We start from the raw sequence: 20,460 nt of genomic DNA, 5'->3' as shown, positions 1-20,460 counted from the left end.
TTTACTTTTTGCTTGTTTATTTGTTTTTATTTTTGTTTTTATTTTTTACTTTTTCATAAATTAAGAGGTTATTGGTTTTTATTTAGTTATTAAAATTTTTTTTCAAAAATTTGTTCTTGGTGTTCAACTTGATCTTCAAGTTGTTCTTTGTGTTCATCTTGACCTTCAAGTTGTTTTTAATTGTTTTCTTCGTTTTGATCTAAAAATTTTTAAGTTTGGTGTCATTTTATTGTTTTTCTCTTTCCTCATTAAATTCAAAAATTCAAAATTTAAAACTCAAATTTCAAATTTCAAATTTAAAAATTTAAAATTAAAATCTCAAATTTCAAAATCTAAAATTTCAAAATTTAAATCTTTTTCAAAAAAAATCGTATCTTTTTCAAAATCTTATCTTATCTTATTTCAAAAATCAAATTTCAATATTTAAATTTCAAAATTCAAATTTCAAATTTCAAATTTCAAAATTTCAAAATTTAAAATTCAAAATTTAATTTTCAATAACCTTTTAATTTAAAATTTGTTCTTATTTTTTATTTTTAATTTTTATTTACTATTATGAGTTCTCACCCCTCTCGCTTTGAGTTTGGTTCCAATGTTGTTGCAAGGAATGGAAATTATAACAGGAACATGCATTAAGGTCAAAACAATCAGAGATGGAAGGAGCCACGAGGATCTGATCAACCCTTCCGGCAACAACACCTTCCACAGTACCATAGACAAAGACCATCCACGAGGTATACCAAGATGATAGATATGATGGACCCCCATCATATGCCTATGAACCTCCTCAACACAACTTTGAACCACCACACTCACAAGCCAACTACAACCATTCACCTCCATATGACCCTAACCCGTATCCACCATACCAACCACCTTATGAGCCAAATGAACCATACACAGAACCACCACCTTTCCAACATAACTACTCTCATGAACCACCACCTCAATATTCACCATCTTCATATCATTATCAAGATGAACCACCTTCCTATTATGAACCCTCTCTCCCAACCAATGAATCCTCATATCCACCCCAACCTCCAATGGATGACAGACTTCGTGTTATTCTTCAAAGGCAAGAAAGGATGAATAAGAGTGTGCTAAATTTTGCGGCCGCCTTAGGCGAGTTCGTAAATATAATAGCTTCCCAATATCTGAGCACTCAAAGAACTCCCATGGCTACATGTGGAGAATCAAATGAAGAGCAAAGCATGAAGGAGACACTAGAAACTTCGGTGGACAATGAGGAACATGGCTTTGTATTGGAACAAGTGGAGGAAGTCGGAATTATTGAAGAAGAAGAAGTGGTTGAAGACTTAGGAGATGCTGAACCTCCTTGGGAAAGTCAAGACATAGAGCCTCCCTCAAAGACGTTTAAAATTGATGTTGAAGAGGGTGTACAACCTCCAAGATATATCATGGTTGAAGACTTTGAAGAGGTTGATCAAGAGATGGATTCAATCATTGATGAATTCTTATCCGCAATTGAATCCTCTCCCATTGAACTTGACATGAAAATTAAAGAAGAAGAAGCACAACCTCCCATGTCCTTGGTAAGCAATGAAGAAGAGATTGAATTGGAAGAAAGCTACCAAGAGGAAGAGGTTGAAATTGAAGAAGCTTGCAAAGAGGTGGAAGTTGTCAAAGAGCACAAGGGAGTGGAGTTTGGAATCACCTTGCCAAAGCTATTGGACCCCCTAAGTTGCCATCATCCTTCACAACATTCAAGTGGGTAAAATTCATGTCCCTTAGCTTTCTAATTCCACTTGAATATAGGCTACTGGAGACGGATGTTCAACTTAGAGCTCTTTGTGGAATTAAGAGTAAGAGGAAGATGGTCAGTGGTAAGAATTGTCCTGCAAAGTTCATTATGGTTGGAAGCTTCAAGTTTAAACGCAAAGATTGGTGTAGAGTTCAATTGAATGGGTCTAGGAAGTTGTTTGGATGCTTCAGTGAGAATTTTAAGGCTGAACCACCCGGATGGAATCATAATGACCAACAAGAAGACGGGTGCAAAGGCAAGGTTTGGGACCCCCGAATTCAATCTAGAAATCAGCACTCTTGGGGCCTTGTCACTTGCTTTAACTTACTTGAAGGCTTTCTGCGCCTAGTTTGGGATCCCGGAGGCCATTGGAATTCCAAACATTGGTGGAGATTTCTAGATGAATTCAAGCACAAGCCACCATAACAGGAAGCTCACCAAATATCCAACTTAAGGACTTTAACTAAAAGTGCTAGGTGGGAGATAACCCACCATGGTATGATCGTCCCTTTTTCAATTTTAATTCTAGTCTATTTTGTTTATTTTTGAGTTTTATTTTATTTTATTTTATTGAACCTGGAATTACTCATAACATCCATATCATTTTGTATTCTGCATACTGCATAAAAAAAAAGCACGCACGCGACGCGGCAGCGTCGCTGACGCGTCCGCGTCACCAGTGCAATGGGAAGAAAAGAAAACGAACAGAAAGTCACGCGAGAGCGTGGCTGGAGGCGCGCCTTTAGCATAATTTGACCCCACGCGACCGCGTCGCTGACGCGTCTGCGTCAGGTAGGAACATTGGCCTCCCACGCGACCGCGTCACCCACGCGGCCGCGTGACATGAAAATCGATGTCAAAAGGGTTCATAGCCGAAAATTATGCTGGATTGGTGCTGAACGCACAGCCTTCCCACGCGAACGCATGGCTCACGCGTCCGCGTCATACCCCCATAATGGCCACTCACGCGATCGCGTCGATCACGCGACCGCGTCACCCTGGATTTTGGCAATACTAAGTTTCGAACAGAGAGTTGTGCGAGCGCGAGGCTGCCCTCGCGCCAATAGCATAAACTGTGTCACGCGACCGCGTGACCGACGCGACCGCGTCAATCCGTATAAGTGCAAGTCACACGACCGCGTGCCCCACGCGTCCGCGTCGCTTGCGCCGCACAGCTTATCCTAATTTGCCAAATATCTTATCTTTTCTTCCCCAATTCTAATTTTTTCTCCCTCCTTTCTTACTTACCTCTTCCTCCCTTCTTTCCCTTCTCATTCTTCTTATCTTTTATTTTATTTTACTTAATTTATTTAAATATTTCATTCATTGCATTTTAATTTTGTGCATATTTTTATTTTCTTTTCTAAATTTATTTTTTTTCCATTGGTGTTACAGTTTTCTTATTCAACTGTTGCATCTTTTCTTGAATTTATTTTGGTGCTCGGTGACCTGTTTTACACTGTTGGGTAATATTATTTAAATCAATGCTACTTTTTATAATACTGATATTCCTTTTGCATTGAACTTACATTGTCTTTCATTACCCACTCTCTTCCCCATTGTTGCAAATTTTATACCACTGGTATGCCATGGCTTCTATTGTTTTCTCACGTACATGTTGAAGCTTCCATGTAAATGAGACCCTTATCATTTGGCATTAACACCCATATTTTATTTATTTTCTATCTTTTTGGTTACTTTTCTTCTTTTTCTCTTCTTTTAGGCTGGCCACCAAAGACGGAAAAAGGGAGAAAATTCTAAAAGGGGAGACAAACAAGTCCATCTGCACAATCCTTGAAGAAAAGCATCAGTTGGAACAACCCGTCCACCTGCACATCTCAGCATGCACCGAGGACGGTGCAATCTTTAAGTGTGGGGAGGTCCATACCGATCTCCATGGGTTAGCTATTTTCCTCTTTTCAACACCATTGTTTTATTTTCCTTATTAGTTGTTGCATTTACATGTTTGATTGCATATCTGTTTGATTTTGTGCATATTTTACCACTTGGTTGAAGTAATATTTTCTTTTTCAAGAAATTTTATAGTATTTCACTAATTTAAATCAAAATTTTTGTGTTAAATTTGTTTGAAGTTGTATTTGGAACATGATTTTTGAGCTAAATAACACACAACCTGTGAGATTTGAGCTTATTTATATGGTTACATTATTTAACCATAAATATTTTATTCCTGTGTGTTTCCTTCTCTATGATTATAATCTATATTTTGTTCCAATCTATATGTCCATTATTTAGTATATTTACATGCTTGTTTTTTTTTTAATTTTCTATATATATATATATATATTCTAATAATTTTTTGTACAACATAATATTTAATAATATGATTATATATATAATTATGTATTTTTAATTAAATAAATTAAATATTATAAAATAAAAATAAATACACAATTATACTAAACTAAAAATTATTCTAGCAAAACACAGCAAATACATTCTAAAGATTCACAAGCACTGTGTAATGTTACAATATATTAGTACATAAAACAATGGATCCAACTATCCAATTGAACAATCATTCAACAATAGAGTAAAAAAAATGAAACATGTCTAAACTACTACTTTCCATGTATCAATGAATATAAAGAGGATTACAAATTAAATCTATTATTAAAATAAATAAAAGAAAAGAGAATAAACAAAGACCTTAGTGCCCTGAGTACCAAGTCCCTGAGTTGTGTGCCTGAAAATCATTTGAATGTACCCCACAAAGAAAGAGAATTTTTTTTGTTGGAGCCACTTATGTTGCCTCCTAGTGCCTTCGTAAAGTGTTGAATAAATTCAGGGTGCCCTTCATAAGTGGCGGCAGTAATGAGATTACCATCGTTTGCTGCCATGGTGTCTGATTCAACCCAATAAGTACCGGAGGCAACCAATGCCAGTTTAACAGGAGGAAAAGCAGTGCACTTGCGATCTTTAGCTACACCTGCAGCCGCCAGAATCAACTGTCCAAAGAGCATTCTGGAGGTGATTCCTAATTCCTCGTGCCAAGAATTCATTCCAAACAAACATGGTCTCATAAAGGACATGGCCTGTCTCATTATCACACATGTTTCTTTGAAGATTACACATAATGTGATATGAGTAGCTGAAAAAGAAATAAATTGATATAAATTGATAACAATTTAAGTGTCATCAAACTGAAAATCTGAGCCTAAAAATATAAACATTTTAACCTAATAAAACTGTCACATGGAAATAAATTGATAACAATTTAAAATATAAGATTATAAGCAAATAAACTGAAAATCTGAGCCTAAAAATATAAACATTTTAACCTAGCAACTAAAAATAGTGACATAAGTTTGAATTAAATGCTGTTTTGAAGATTAAATGATACCTAATTTCATGTCCTGGTCCACAAAAAATTCAGCTCTGGGTTGTAAACCAGTTTTTTCTTCATTTGTTCAGATTCTTCAACTGTGGTAGTGTTTAGCTTTATCCCAAGTTCAGCTGCAGTTGTCACAATCTCCATGGGAAACAATAACCTGTTTATAGATCAGTCAACTACAAAACTTCATTTAATATCAGCTCAAACCTTGACAATTATTTCCATCATAAGGTACAAAATTCTTCTTGCTTATTTTCATACAAAAATAAAAATAGCAATAATCAACATCATTATCATGCAGGAAAAAGTTGATAGCATTATTTGGTAAGCTTCTCCCTTGGAGTTCATGGGCTTGATACCTTAAACCATATTAAATCTGTAGCCCCACCATGCTTGATCAGGTTAGGAGAAGCTATGAATACATTTTAGTCTATTGGCAATCCCTCAATCTCACAAACTTTGATCTTCTACATGTAAAACACTAATATGTATTATGCAAGTCACTTAAGAAGAATAAACCACGGAATCAAAAAGAAACTATTTCCTAAGTGTGCATTATTTGACTGCCTATGCAATTGGGTAGGGAAAAAAATCATATATATTTTTAATATATTTCAAGAGTCCATACAGTTGAACCAATTAAATGCTAACTAAACCATGCATATCCAAAGAATTCAACGCCCATTTGCATGCAGGTATAGCATATATAGATAAAGGTACAAAATGAAGTACCCTTTAACTTAATCCAAATGGAAGCATGCATTTCGCATCACAGTTAGTCTGTAATGGTAAAGTTTAGTACTTGCCGTCCAAACATGAATATAAAGATGAAGAGAAGCTCTTGAGTTACCCTGAAATACCACATGAAGAGAAGCTCTTTAGCAGAAGCTACACTTACTAATAGTTTCTCCTCTTTTCCGATTAAATGTCACAGAGAGAAAATGAAAGTCTGCTGCGCGAATCAGTATAATGCTAAAACCCCCAATTCCTATCAGTGGTATATCCAGTAGCTAACACCCCCACAACACAGTAGAAATTAGAACTATATGAACTTCTAAATTTACTAGCAAACATGTTGATTAGCAAAATCTCACAGCACTGAATACAAGTAGGACCGGCAATTTACTGCACTGAACACAAGTAGCGAAATCTCCACCAATGCACATAACACATAGTTCAAGAATACATCAAGTTACACAAGTAAATTGAAGCAAAAGGTTTAAAAAATTGAAGACAAATTAAGGAATAAAACTTCATAAATTAGTGCATCAATCAGAAACTTTTTCACCTCCAAATTTTGAGAAATACAGTGCTGCTTACCTTTGGAATGGTCTGTCGGATTACATATTCCATGGCAACACCAATTAAAATCCTCCAAGTGATCTTGTACTACATATTGAAGACTAATAATAAGAATTGAAAGTATTTCAAAACTCAAATGTCCCTGCACTGTTTTGGATTCCATTAATACAAATTACATAACAAGAACAGGAACTCTATAGCACAAATTCAATCGTACACAATAGAAGAACAAAAAAGCTTTGCCCCTAATGCAATAATAAAACCAGAGAGAATACAGAGCAAAGCATACAAATAAATTGAAATTAAACAAGCATACCAATAAATTGTTAGGACCATCAGCCATCCACGGACGACAAATTGCCTCAATTTTAGAAATGAACCTACAAAATAAATTTATTAAGTAACATAAAAGAATAATGTTATCATGACAGTAGAGTAGCATCATTTCAACACAAAGAACCATTTCTCTTACAATAATGCTATAAAGTGTCCTTGTAATTGAGATTTCATGCAAATTTGAACGAAGAGGGCTCAAAAAATAAACAAACCTTTCCCATGAAGAAGCTATAGTGAAATCATCAAAATGCTCAAACTGCATTGACATTTGAAGGAGGTAGCAAAATTAGCACTACCCCTAATACCATCATCACACACAATAAGGAATCCACCAATTAATTAAGAAATAAGAATTTTGATTCAGTGGTGAAAGGGCTATAAAAAGCTCACCTTATCCAAATTATCAACGTGAACAGAACCAGGAGAACTTGTTTGATTACTTACTTTAACTGAGATAAAAGCTGAATCTGAATTATATATCAGCAGAAAAACCACAAGAGAAGGACAGGTCAGAAAAGTCTATACTTGTTAACAATAATTTAGAAACAAGTTAATCAGATTTATATTTTGTAACTCATAGACATAGATATATCTAACTGATTTGGATATCTATGTGCATTGTGTATTGTGTATTATGTATTGTGTCTCTATCAGTGCAAATATTTCCTTTACTTAGTAGCTAAATACTAGTTAGTTTTGAACTGACATACTGCAAAAACAGCAGCTATTGCATAAACTAGTGCCCCAATGAATGAGGCTGCTACCATGACATGACAGGATAAGTTAGCTGCTTTTGATCTCTATTAATCTTGCCAAGTCCTTGATAATATTGTTTAGAATTTGATGCTTAATCTCTCCCTTTAACAAAAGAGGAACATTATTCTTGAAAATTTTACAAAAGAAATGAAACAATCACATCCTATAATAAATAGGAAGGGGAAAAAAGTGGGAAGGAGGATCAGAAAAAATTTAAGTTAAATGCAAAAATTGTTTAAATGAAATATTTAAATAGCACATTTTGATATCAGCATATAGTTATCCTACTCTTTAGTCCAATCAATGATTATCACACATATCATAACCAAAGTGGGATATTACTCACTATACAAGTAAATTAATTTAGCAGATCAACTTTGCAATCAAATCAAATTCTATTTGAATGCACGTCTTCAACCATTTATTTGCAGCTTAGCAGCTATCGAATGGAGAAATTAAATAAGGAAACACAAAATTATTATGTCATACCTTTCAATATATATATATATAAAACTGGGATTAGTTTACGACATCAAACACAAAAATCAACCCAAACTCCAACAGCAACTAAATTCAGAAACCAAAGCTATAAGATAAGATACCAATACACCAAAAACACTAGAAAAACTTGAAATGTTGAAGCTGCTTGTTTTATTCCATGTTTCCATGTCTTAGTTTAATTTTGATCCGTAAAAATCAGTTTTGTGTTAGCAACAACCACTTTTAACATTTATTACGTTAAATCACTGGCACTGAATTATACAAATATTTTATAAAATCATACAAGCATCTCTAATAAAATATTTTTAGAGTATTAATTTTGATATTTTTTAAAAGATAAATTAATTTATAATTAAAATTTACATTAGAATTAATTTATGAAATGAAATTAGTCTCATTTGAGAAATATGGTATTATCTTAAATTTGAGCAGGTGGTCTCAGATAGCACAAAATTTGCCAGGAAGAACTGAAAATGAGATAATGAACTACTGGCATCCATAGTTGAAACAGAGAGTGATGTCCAGTATGCTAAGGAAATGGAATCTCATGAACAAGTTCAGTATGCTACCTCAAGTTCAGAAACCATGGATTCTTCTCCAGCTTGCAATAAAGTAATCTGATAATCAAGTGCTGACAATGGATTCTTCTCCGCCTTGGTCTTCCTCCTGGTCTTCAGAACATGCAGTAGTCTACACAAAAAGCAGAAACGTAGTCAATGAGGGTACGAGAGTTCACCCGCGCCGCAACATATCCAAACCCCCAAATTGAAAACCCTTAAATCGGAATCCTAACCCTTTGAAATTTTAGAACCCTAAAAATAAATACCTTCACCACCACGATGGTGAGCGACAGGAGAACGATGCTGACGAGCAATGTGAGCAACTGAGCACGCGTCGAAACGTATTTGGGGTTAGCGTCGAGTGGTTGGTGCTGACAATGCTGACAACCAAAGCTGACGATGCTGACTACCAATGCTGACGACTGATGGCTCTCGAGTGGGGAAGAGGAGCGGTGAGTGTGGAAGAGGAGCTGTGGTTCTGGAGTGGCGACACCGATGGATCTCGAGTGGTTGGTGCGACGACGGCGAAACGTATTTGGGTTGTGAGAGGCACGAAGTGGTGGTGGTGAGAGGCACGAAGTGGTTCTTCGATAACGACGAGATCAGAGTGTTGGTGGTGAGAGCTGAGAGGCACCAATTTGGCGTGTGCTGGTGTGAAGTATGGTTGAAAAGGAAAAAAAAATTACCAAGTCCCGTAGGGATTTGGGCTTACATAGATTAGGCAACAATTATGAAGCGCACCCAAAATTTAACGAATAGGTTACATTTTAAAAGCGCTTCCTTTGGTCAAAAAAGTGTATCTATAGCTTTTTAGATTCGGCTACGCTTTATAAGTGATATTTAAAATATCTAAGGAGACGCTTTTGAAGTGATGCCTCAATAGTGTTTCCTTTTCTTTTATAAAAGGGCACCATGCAAAAAAGCGTAGCCTATTCTGAGAATAGGCTACGCTTTTCAAATGTAGCTTAAAAAAAGTGTGGCTGAATGGGTGTTTTTCTTGTAGTGAATTTTGAATATTGGAAAATTTGGGTACCTACTCATGTAAAACAGAAAATTAAAAATTCCATATGCATTGATATGTTATTCTAGTTTTTATGTCTCTCTAAAAAAAATAAAAAAAAAGAGAAAAAGAAAAAGAGAAAAAAATATATAATATAAATAAATAAATAAGGGGACAAAATTACCCGAATGTTAAGTTAATAAAGATCAATGCATATGTGATAAAATTAAAGAAAAGTTGATACATGAGTATGTGATGCAAAAGTGAGAATTTTGGGTAGCTAGGCATGATTCTAGAGTTATATAGAGTATATGTATATTAGGTGAGAGCTTAGGTTAGTCAAAGATTCATATTATAGCTCACTTGGCCATACATATATCCTCACACTTACCTTAGCCCCATTACAACCCTGAAAAGACCTCATGATGTTTGCATTGATATACTAAATATTTGTTGATTGGTTAGATGAAGAACAAAGTTTAGAAAGCATGACTAGAGAAGAGTAGAGTGATTAACCCTAGACACTTGAGAGTTAGAGTGATATACACTACCAGTGAGGGTTCAGTACTTAATTCTATGTTCCCTGCTTTCATGAGCTATCTTCTTACAAGTTTACTTGTCTTTTATTGTATAATTTCAATTAGTAAAATCTGATTTATGTTTGTCTTGGAGAACTTATTTATTTTTAAACCAAGTAGATAAAAACATTTTGCATGTAGTTGCATTCATATAGATAGGTTGCATTTCATATGTTTTACCATTCCTCTTCATCTTTATAGCTTCTCTTGAGCTTAGCATGAGGACATGCTAGTGTTTAAGTGTGGGGAGGTTGATAAACCACTATTTTATGGTTTATCTTGTGCTCAATTGAATGGATTTTATCAACTCTTTTACCCACTTATTCATACTATTTGCATGAGTTTACATTCTCCTTCCTGATTTTGTGCTATGATTGAAAATATGCTTCTTTGGCCTTTATATTGCTAATATTAATCCTCTCTTATCACCATTAGATGCCTTGATATGTGTGTTAAGTGTTTTCAGAGATTACAGGGCAGGAATGGCTTAGAGGATGGAAAGGAAGCATGAAAAAAGTGGAAGGAATACAAGAAGTTGAAGGAACTGCTAAGCTATCCAGCCTGACCTCTTCGCACTTAAACGGCTATAACTTTAGCTACAAAGGTCCAAACGACGCGGTTCCAGTTGCGTTGAAAAGCTAACGTCCGGAGTTTCGAGTTGATATATAATATGCCATAGTTTCCTTAACGCTAGGCGACGCGAACACGTCATCCACGCGGCCGCGTCGCAGTGATAAAAATCAGCGTGTTTGAATTCGCAACCAGTGAATTCTGGGCTGTTTCTGACTCAGTTTGCGGCCCAGAAAATACAGATTAGAGGCTATAAAGTGGGAGAATGCATCCATTCATCAACAAGCTTTCATATTCACAATTTTAGGAGTAGATGTAATTTTTAGAGAGAGAGGTTCTCTCTTCTCTCTTAGGATTAGGATTTAGGATTTCTCTTAGTTTTAGGAGTGACTCTCAATCCCAGGTTCAATGTTCTTTTTATTTATTTTCTCAATTTAATTTATGAATATCCATGTCAGATTTAAGTTCTTTTGTGAATGCAATTCGAAGTATTTTCAGATTTAATTTTGCTTTGCTTTATTTATATGAATGCTTTTAATTTAATTTAGATATTTCCCCATTTGGCTTTGGTTAAATCGTTGGAGACACTTGAGTTATTAAACTCATTGTTGATTGAAAATTGGGATTCTTCAAGAATTAATTCGAGTTCCAATAACTCTAGCATTTCCCAAGGAAAGACTAGGACCTAAGGAATGAAAATTAATTCATCCACTTAACTTACCTTCATAGTTAGAGGTTAACAAAGTGGGAGAAAAATCAAATTCTCATTACAATTGATAAGGATAACCAGGATAGGACTTCCAGTTCTCATACCTTGCCAAGAGTTTATTTTATAATTATTTATTTATTTTTATTGCTTTGAAAATATACCTGTGCCCATTGCCCAAACTCCAGAACCCCAATTTACAAACTCATAACCAATAATAAGAATATACCTCCCTGCAATTCCTTGAGAAGACGACCCGAGGTTTAAATACTCGGTTATCAATTTTAAAGGGGTTTGTTACTTGTGACAACCAAAACGTTTGTATGAAAGGACTTTTGAAGGTTTAGAAACTATACTTGCAACGAGGATTTATCCGCAAATTTCTAGACCACGCAAAAGTTCTCTCATCAGCCATTCAGTTCTTTTTTCGATCTACTCTCTTCTTCCTCCTCCGTATTCACCACCACCACATTAATAACCACCACGAATATTGCAACCACCACCGCCAAGCCTCCTCCACCACCATAGCGGTTTCCACCTCATCTACCGCTGTAACCCCTACCACCACTACTGTTGTCTCCTTAATCACCACGACTCCACTGAATGTTGGAGCCATTAGGTACGGTGGCTTCAACTGCCTTGTGCGTCCATGGATTTCAATACCAAGCTCGTAACAGAGGAAAGCAAGATTGAGAGAGTTGAAGAATTGGGAAATATGACACATAAGTTTATATATAAACTTTTGAATTTCAAAATGTTTTGTGATCTCTGGTCAATCAAAATTAAAAGAACGGGAGAAATGAAGAGAAAAATGATCAGAAAGGACAAAGAAAGAATATGTTGAAGCATAACTATGCATAAAAATAGAAGACAAAAAATTATGGAATAAGCCAATCAACTAATGTTTATGCATGTAAGAATCATTGCATGGTATGTGAATGATGATGGACATGTCATGAATAGTATCTCCATAACTGAGAGCATTGATAGCTTGGAATTTCACTAACTTAAAACCCCCTTAAAGAGCTTTCTTAGATGGAGAAAGTAATATTGGTGATCCAAGATTTCTTTTGAATCATGACCATTAAAAATTTGAACTAATGACTAAGATTTAAACATTTTATTAGTTATATAATAATCATATTTATATTTAAATATTTTAAATAATAGTTTTATTTTAAAATTTTAATTTTTTATCATTTTTTTTCTTTTTCTTCTTCTTTCTCTCACTCCCATCTCTATACATCACTACACCTGATTCAATTTTATTTGTTCCTTCCATGACTCCCATTGCAAATAAAACAATCTCACGGAACACATAACAAAAGGTCAAAAATGTTAGTTCTTGAATGTTTTGTTCTATGAAATTTTAAAGGAAAACTTTGAAAAATCATAACAGAGTTCTTGGAGAAGAGTAAATATAAAAAACATATTTCTAATTGAATTGCTAGAATATTTTGTCTTGGACTACAGCACTTTTTATAGCCTAATATAACAAGAGAAGATCCTAACTACTTGAACTTCTTATATTTTGTTTTTTCTATTACAACTGCTATTTTTTTTATCTTCTTTCTTTCATTTGACTCATTTTCTTTCACAGGTTTAACTTTTTAATTTCAAACTACTAAGTCTCTATTAAGATCCAATGTGGTAAGTTTTGGGAGTCCTAATAAATGTGAAAGTAAAATTTTTGGTCGATCCCTGTTTGACAAACTTAAAAGTTGAAATCCCAAAAAAGAAAGACAAAAAATTTGCAATCAATTGCAATGCTTAGTTACATATATAGGTGATAGAATGCCATGAAAGAAGGGTCATGTGAAAAATAATTCACCGTCAAAAAGATTCATAGCGCCTCAACTTTCATGATGCCAATGGCCACACTTGAAAAGGTTGGTGGAAGAACAAGAGATTTTTTTTGAAAAAAATGATAAAGAAAATGGATATTAATGACATTTTGCTAAATTATTTAATATTTTTTCTATAAAGACCATTAAGATCTAATAATCGGTTGGTTGTAATATATGTTAGTGGTGTAGTGGTAAGTATGATGATAGCAATGGTGGTTGTTGGGAGAATATATGAGAAGAGGAAGAAGATGAAGATATTTATGTAATTTATTATTTTATTTTATAATTTTTTTATTATTTAGACCACCAAAAACTTAAATATACTTTTTCCACCTAAGACATTCTCTTTGTCCATTACTCAAACGAACATATATGGTGAAATTGGTTAAAATTAAGCCGGGAATACTCATTCATTCTTCAGATAGAACTTTATTTTCCCTTAGAAAAATAGTATTAGATTAGATTTAGCGCCAAAAACTAAAGTAACATTATTTTGCTTAGTCCAGTGTGAAAGGGTATGTGTCAGGTCACTTGCATGATGAGTAACTCGACGGAAAAGGATGGATATCAATATATTATAATTTTTTCAATCTCAAAAATTTTTATAATGCAATTAAAATCTTAAAACCCTAAATTTTATTTTGATTATTAATATAAAATTAAATCAAATTAAATATTACAAATATTTTTAAAATTTAAAAAAAAAATTAAATTACAAAAATATACTTTATCTTACTTAAAATTTGAAAATTTCTTAAAAAAGGGAATTTGGAATCAAATTTGACTACATATTATTATTGATAAATCGTTATGTAAGCTTAATTGACGGTTGATTACTTGCTAACAACACACGATTAGTTGAAGGATCAAAGTATCAAACACAGTATAAACTATAAACGTGGAAAAAAAGTGTGAAAATATTCTTAAGTTTCGGCTTTCGAACAATTCACACACGAGCTTTTCTTTATATTATAATTAATCTTTTTTTCAGACAACTTTTTATCCCTTTTTTGCTAATGTTGGCGGCTGCTTAACTGCCCAGAAAAAGATAATTATCAATGTCTTGCATCGTATTTTTAACAAAACTTCACTTTAATTTGTCTAAAACTTTTTTAAGGTCGATCTTAATCACCATTCATTTTTTTATGTTCTTTTTATTTTTCATAGTATGGATCATCTCTTGAATAATTATTATTATTCTAGCTATGTCTACCGGACACAAAAATGCATTGATTTGGCTTGACTAATTTTTTTTTTTTTTGAAATAAAAGTGCTCAACACAAAAGTAAAGCAATAAGTAAAAAACAGATAAGACAACACCTATTGGAATCACATAGACCTATCTTAGATAAAAATATCCCAACATCATCTCCGACATTGCCATCAACAACAAAAAGGATTCCCACACTTCCACTCTTTGTAATGAAAAAGAGACATATTGACGATCTCTTCTGCACTATTCCTTTTATTCTGAAACACCCTCCTGTTCCTTTCTAGCCAGATGTTCCAAACTATGGCAAAGAAACTCATGAACCACTTCTTATGCTCCTCCTTCCTAATTGTTGTACCTGTCCAGCTTAAAAAATGATCCTTCAAAGTATCAGGAAAGGACCAATGTCTGCCAAGTTCAGATAACCAAGCACACCACACTTGCCAGCTAAATTCACAGCTTAGAAACAAGTGGTGAATAGATTCAATATCATTATTACATAATACACAAACATTATCATCCTGATTGACAATTCCAAGACGACCCAATCTTTCTTTCGTATTCACCCTGCCTATCAGAACAAACCAGACAAACAACTCAACTCTTGGGGGGACAACACCTTTTCAAATAGTTTTAGTGAAGTTCTAGCTTGTTACATCATCCGGTAGTGTTTCCGCCTGCAGCACCTGCACAAAGGAGTTAGTAGAAAAAACACCTTGCCTGTCAAACTTCCAAACAACTCTATCTTCTCTGTCTAGAGATAGTTTCACCAGCCTCAAAGCATCATGTAATTGATTCACAAGTTCCAACTCCCATTGGAATTGCTCGTGCTTCCATTGGAAGTTCCAAATCCACTCTAACCCATCCTAGAAACCACAAGCTCCTATGACAGATCCTTTTTGAACTGAAACCGAGAAGAGCCTAGGAAACCTATCCTTCAAGGGACCGCAACTTAGCCAGACATCTTCCCAAAAACGGGTTCTTCTGCCATCACTAACCTCCATAGACAAGCCAGTTATCAGCTTGTCTCTTAAGTGTTGCTCCTTAATTTGTAACTAACAAACATCCTTCCAAGGACCCCCTGTAGAAGGTATAGCCTGAGCTGTCATACTTCCAAACAACTCTATCCTCTCTATCAGCAGCTAGTTTAACCGGCCTCAAAGTGTCGTGTAGCTGATTCACAAGTTCCAACTCCCATTAGAATAACTCACGCCTCAATTGGAAGTTCCATATCCACTCTAAGCCATCCTAGAACCCACACGCCCCTATGACAGAGCCTTTATAAATTGAAACTAAGAAGTGCCTTGGAAACCTGTCCTTTAGAGGACCACAACATAGCCAAACATCTTTCCAAAAAAGAGTTCTTCTACCATCACCAACCTCCATAAATAAGCCAGTTATGATCTTGTCTCTTATACCTTGCTCCTTAATCTGTAATTGGCAAATATCCTTCCATAGACCCCTCTAGTAAGGAGAGCCTGGGTAGACAACAGTGGTTGAGGGTTGAGGTTATTACAAGAGCATACCACCTTCTTCCACAACGGACACTCCTCTTTTGAAAACCTCCACCACCACTTAAACAATAGTGCTGAGTTTCGAATCATAGCATCCCCGACGCCTAACCCACCTAACTTTTTTGGAGTTTGGACCACTTCCCATCTAACCAAAGCTACACCGGACCTTTCATCCTCCTTACTCCACAAGAACCTTCTCTGTAAAGTAATCAATTTCTCAGCAACCGCCTTTGGCATCTTGTATAAGCTTAAATAATATACTGGTAGGCTATTTAGTACTGCTTTGATGAGTACCAACTTTCCTGCTTTATTGAGTACCTTCGATTTCCAAGAGCTTAGCTTCTCCTCCACTTTATCTATAATTGGCTTCCACGTCTTCACCAGCCTTGGGTTAGCTCCAAGAGGAATTCCTAGGTATCTGACCGTAAGGTTAGCTTCCTTACACCCCAGTAAGCTACACATACTTTGAACCCACTGTTGTTCACAATTTATAGGAATCAAACTGGACTTATCATAGTTGATACTTAACGCCGACATCAGCTCAAAGCAGCGTAGAAGTCTCTTGTAATTCTTAATAGTCTCTTCCTCTGGCGGACAAAACAACACTGTATCATCTGCAAACTGAAGATGTGACAACTCTATATTGTCTCTCCCAACCAATAAAGAGGATATCCGACCGTTACTTACAGCCTCTCCAATCATTCTATGTAACACATCAACAACAAGAACGAATAAGAAAGGCGATAGAAGATCACCTTGTCTCAGTCCTCTTTCCATCTTGAATAGCTTCGTTGGGGAACCGTTTATCAATACTGACATGGAAGGAGTACCAACACATTCCATAACCCACTCCCTCCACCTTTGCCCAAAGCCCATCTTTTGCAGAACAATGTCCACAAAGCTCCACTTAACCCTATCATATGCCTTCTGAAAATCCAGCTTGATAATCGCCGTTCTCTTCTTCCTTGCTTTAAGCCAATGTACAGTTTCACACGCAATAAGTGCACCATCATGTATTTTTCGCCCCTTCACAAATGCACTCTGAGTTTCACTAACCAGGCCTGGCATAACTGATCTCATCCTCCTAACCAAGATCTTAGAAATCACTTTATACACACAACCAACCATGCTAATCGGATGGAGATCTTTGATTTCCTTAGCCCCTACGAACTTTGGTGCCAATGCAATCCAAGTGATATTAGAATTCTTCGGTAGACTGGAGGTCTGAAAGAAACCCAACACAACTACTGTGAACTCAGTACCAATCTCATCCCAACACTTCTTGATGAAATTCATGTTGTACCCATCACATCCTGGTGCCCTAGAAGACTCACAGTCCCAGACTGCCTCTCTAATCTCCTCAGCCGACGGCAACACCTCTAAAGCCGCAGCATCCTCTTCAGCTATCCTTTCCACCAAACCATCCCTAAAACCCACCATCGGATACACCTCCTGATGATATAACTCCTTGTAGAACTCTCTAATCGCAATCTTTATTCTTGCTTGATTTCTGACCAATCTTCCATTAATTACCAGCGCATCAATACTATTATTCCGCCTTCTTGAGGAAGCTAGGTTGTGGAAGTACCTGGTATTTTTATCCATGTCCTTAGGAAGCCGGGATCTTGACATATGTTTTCAATGTAGCTCTTTTCTCACATACCACTTCTCACAACAAGTCACTAATATTTTTCTTCTAGCCTCCATTGTCCCGTCATATACCCTAGTGCTCACCATATCATCTATCTTTTTAATCTCCTCTTCAAACCTCATAATTTTCTTATCCATGTCACTAAAATTATCTATGTGCCATCTTCCAAGAGAAACCGTCAAGGCCTTCAATTTATCAGTAAACTGTGTCTCCCTTAACCTCCTCCATTCCTCCTTAACCATTCTTAGAAAACCTTCATGTGTGAACAATGAGTCAAGGCTTCGAAACGGTCTTGGCCCGCCTCTCCACCTTGTATCTTCCACTATTAACGGGTAATGATCTGACAGACCCCTTGGTCATCCTCTTAAGCGAATATCTGGGAATTCCTCAACCCAATCCAGACTAACCAGAACTCTATCAATCCGACTGCAAGAATTGCCTCTGAACCAAGTAAACTTACGATCATTAAGTGATAAATCCACAAATGCATGTCTAGTATCCAGTTCTTGAACTCTTCAGCAGAAACAGATAAACTAGACGTACCCTTTCTTTCCTCAATTTGAGTAATCTCATTAAAATCTCCCATGAAGCAACACGAAACCTGGCACAAGCTGGCTATAGAACTCAACTCCTCCCACACAATTAGTTTCTCTTCTCTAGTATGAGCACCATAAATAAAAAAGAAAGCATAGTTAAATTTTCCTTTAAAATTATACCTTCCACACACAACCATCTCTCCCCCTTATAACAACTACGTATTTTAAAAATCATTTCATCCCAAATTAGAAACAACCCACCGGAAGCACCGATAGACTCGACATATTCCCAACCTGCACCATCACACCCCCAAATACTAGCTACATCAAATTTCGTCACTATATACTTTTTAGTCTCAATCAACCCAAGCATATTCAGTCTATATTTCTTCTTAAGGTCCCATTCTCAACTTCCCATCCCCCCTCAATCCCCTAACATTCCATGAACTAAAAATCATTTAAAAATATTGCTACACGCTTTTTTTTATTCTTAGGTCTGCAGCGTCTTGCTTTCTTCTTTTGTTTTGCCATTCTTCTTTTCTGAGCCATTTCTTCGTTCTGAGCTTGGAGAATAGCCATGATATCGTCTTCTTCATTGTACAGCATTGCACCATACTCCAATGTGAGTTCCCATGTCCTCTTGTTTTCTTGCATTTGCTCCTCCAATATTAAATTCTGATTGACCCCAAATATGTCGTCAGCGCCATGTCTGACTTCCTCTAGTTGAGTATCTTCCTCTCCATCCCCACCCTGCGTCGAACAATCTCTACCTACTTCCAATTTCCTACCTCCAGAAGTACCTTGTATAGCGTTACTAGCTATTGTGTTAGCCCAGCATGTATTTTCAATTCCACTTGTTGACTTGTTCTCCCCTTCTATACCGTTTTTTCCTTCAGTATCACCATAATTTTCGTCATCACTAGCCTCCCCGATCCCACCCTTTCTTTCTCCATCAGCTCCATCGTCACCATACTCTCTAACAGCCGAGACCGCGCCTTCATCAGTCCTTGCAACACCTGGAGCTGTTCGAACTTCGAACTCACTAATTTTTTCATCACACCTCTTAACCTTTTAATAAGAACTTTGATAACAATCTTATCAGAGAAATTACAAAAGATGATTGGTTGCATTTGTTTCAAATTTGTAACAGACTCCACCTTCAGTATACGAGTAATCAAGGTCTCATTTATGTTTTTTACTTGAAGATTATGAAAAATATTTTTCACCAAATGACATAAATCAACACCAATAATATTCTATTTATTTTGATAGAAAAAGTGTTTGATTGCTGTATGTTCCTGTAGCAACACAATTCTTATTTATTTTATTCGAGATAAGAATTATAAAAAAATACTATTTATATACCAATTTTTAACATTTGTATAAAAATATAGTTATTATTAAATAATTATATATTTAAATTATTTTTTAATTAACAAAATTAAAAAATATATATTTAGTTGTTAAAAAAATACTAATGTCAAAAGATATTTATTATAAAGAGTATAAACGTAGCAGATTAAATCATAAATTATCACTTCAGTTAATAATTCAACATTTATTTTGTAAAAGTCAAATTCTAAAGTGGTCCCTAAAATTATGGCATGTACTAGAATAATTTTGGATATCTCCATTTCAGTCATTACGTTTTTGAGATTAGCAAAAATACACTAAATTAGTTTCTCACTAGTTTTTAATTAAAGACATGTTGATGTTGTTTGATAACATAGACTATTAGTGATACGTGTCACATCGTAGTTTAACTTCGTGTAATAATATGCTAATGAGTTAACTAGTGACACGTGACATACTGACATAGATAATAGTGTCACATCTCACAATTATTTGTCCACATAACAGTTTGGTGTCGCGTATTTCAACATAATTTGTCATTTGATGTTTTATCATTGTTGGTACACCAAATTAGTCATTGATTTTGCATTAAAGAACTCATTTTAGGTTTTGAAATTAAATGTAGTGAACTAAATTAGTCTTCACACAAATTTTTCTCATTTTATTGTAAATTTTATGGACATAATTAATACAATTAAGATCTTAAAAATTATTTTAGCATACGCAACCAATTTTAAAAAATACTTTGGAGTTTAATTCAATTTTACCATAATATTGTAAGCATTTTCACCTAAAATTACGAGTATTTAGTCCAAATAAAATCATTTAAGTGCTAGTTTAGATTAGTTTTTTTATGTTAAAAAATATTTTTAAAACATTTTTTTAAATTTTAAACATATTTGAATATCACTTTTTAAAAA

The sequence above is a fragment of the Arachis ipaensis genome, chromosome B03, assembly GCF_000816755.2.
Source record: "Arachis ipaensis cultivar K30076 chromosome B03, Araip1.1, whole genome shotgun sequence".
NCBI classification, from domain to species: Eukaryota; Viridiplantae; Streptophyta; class Magnoliopsida; order Fabales; family Fabaceae; genus Arachis; species Arachis ipaensis.
This window is presented reverse-complemented; position numbering follows the sequence as displayed.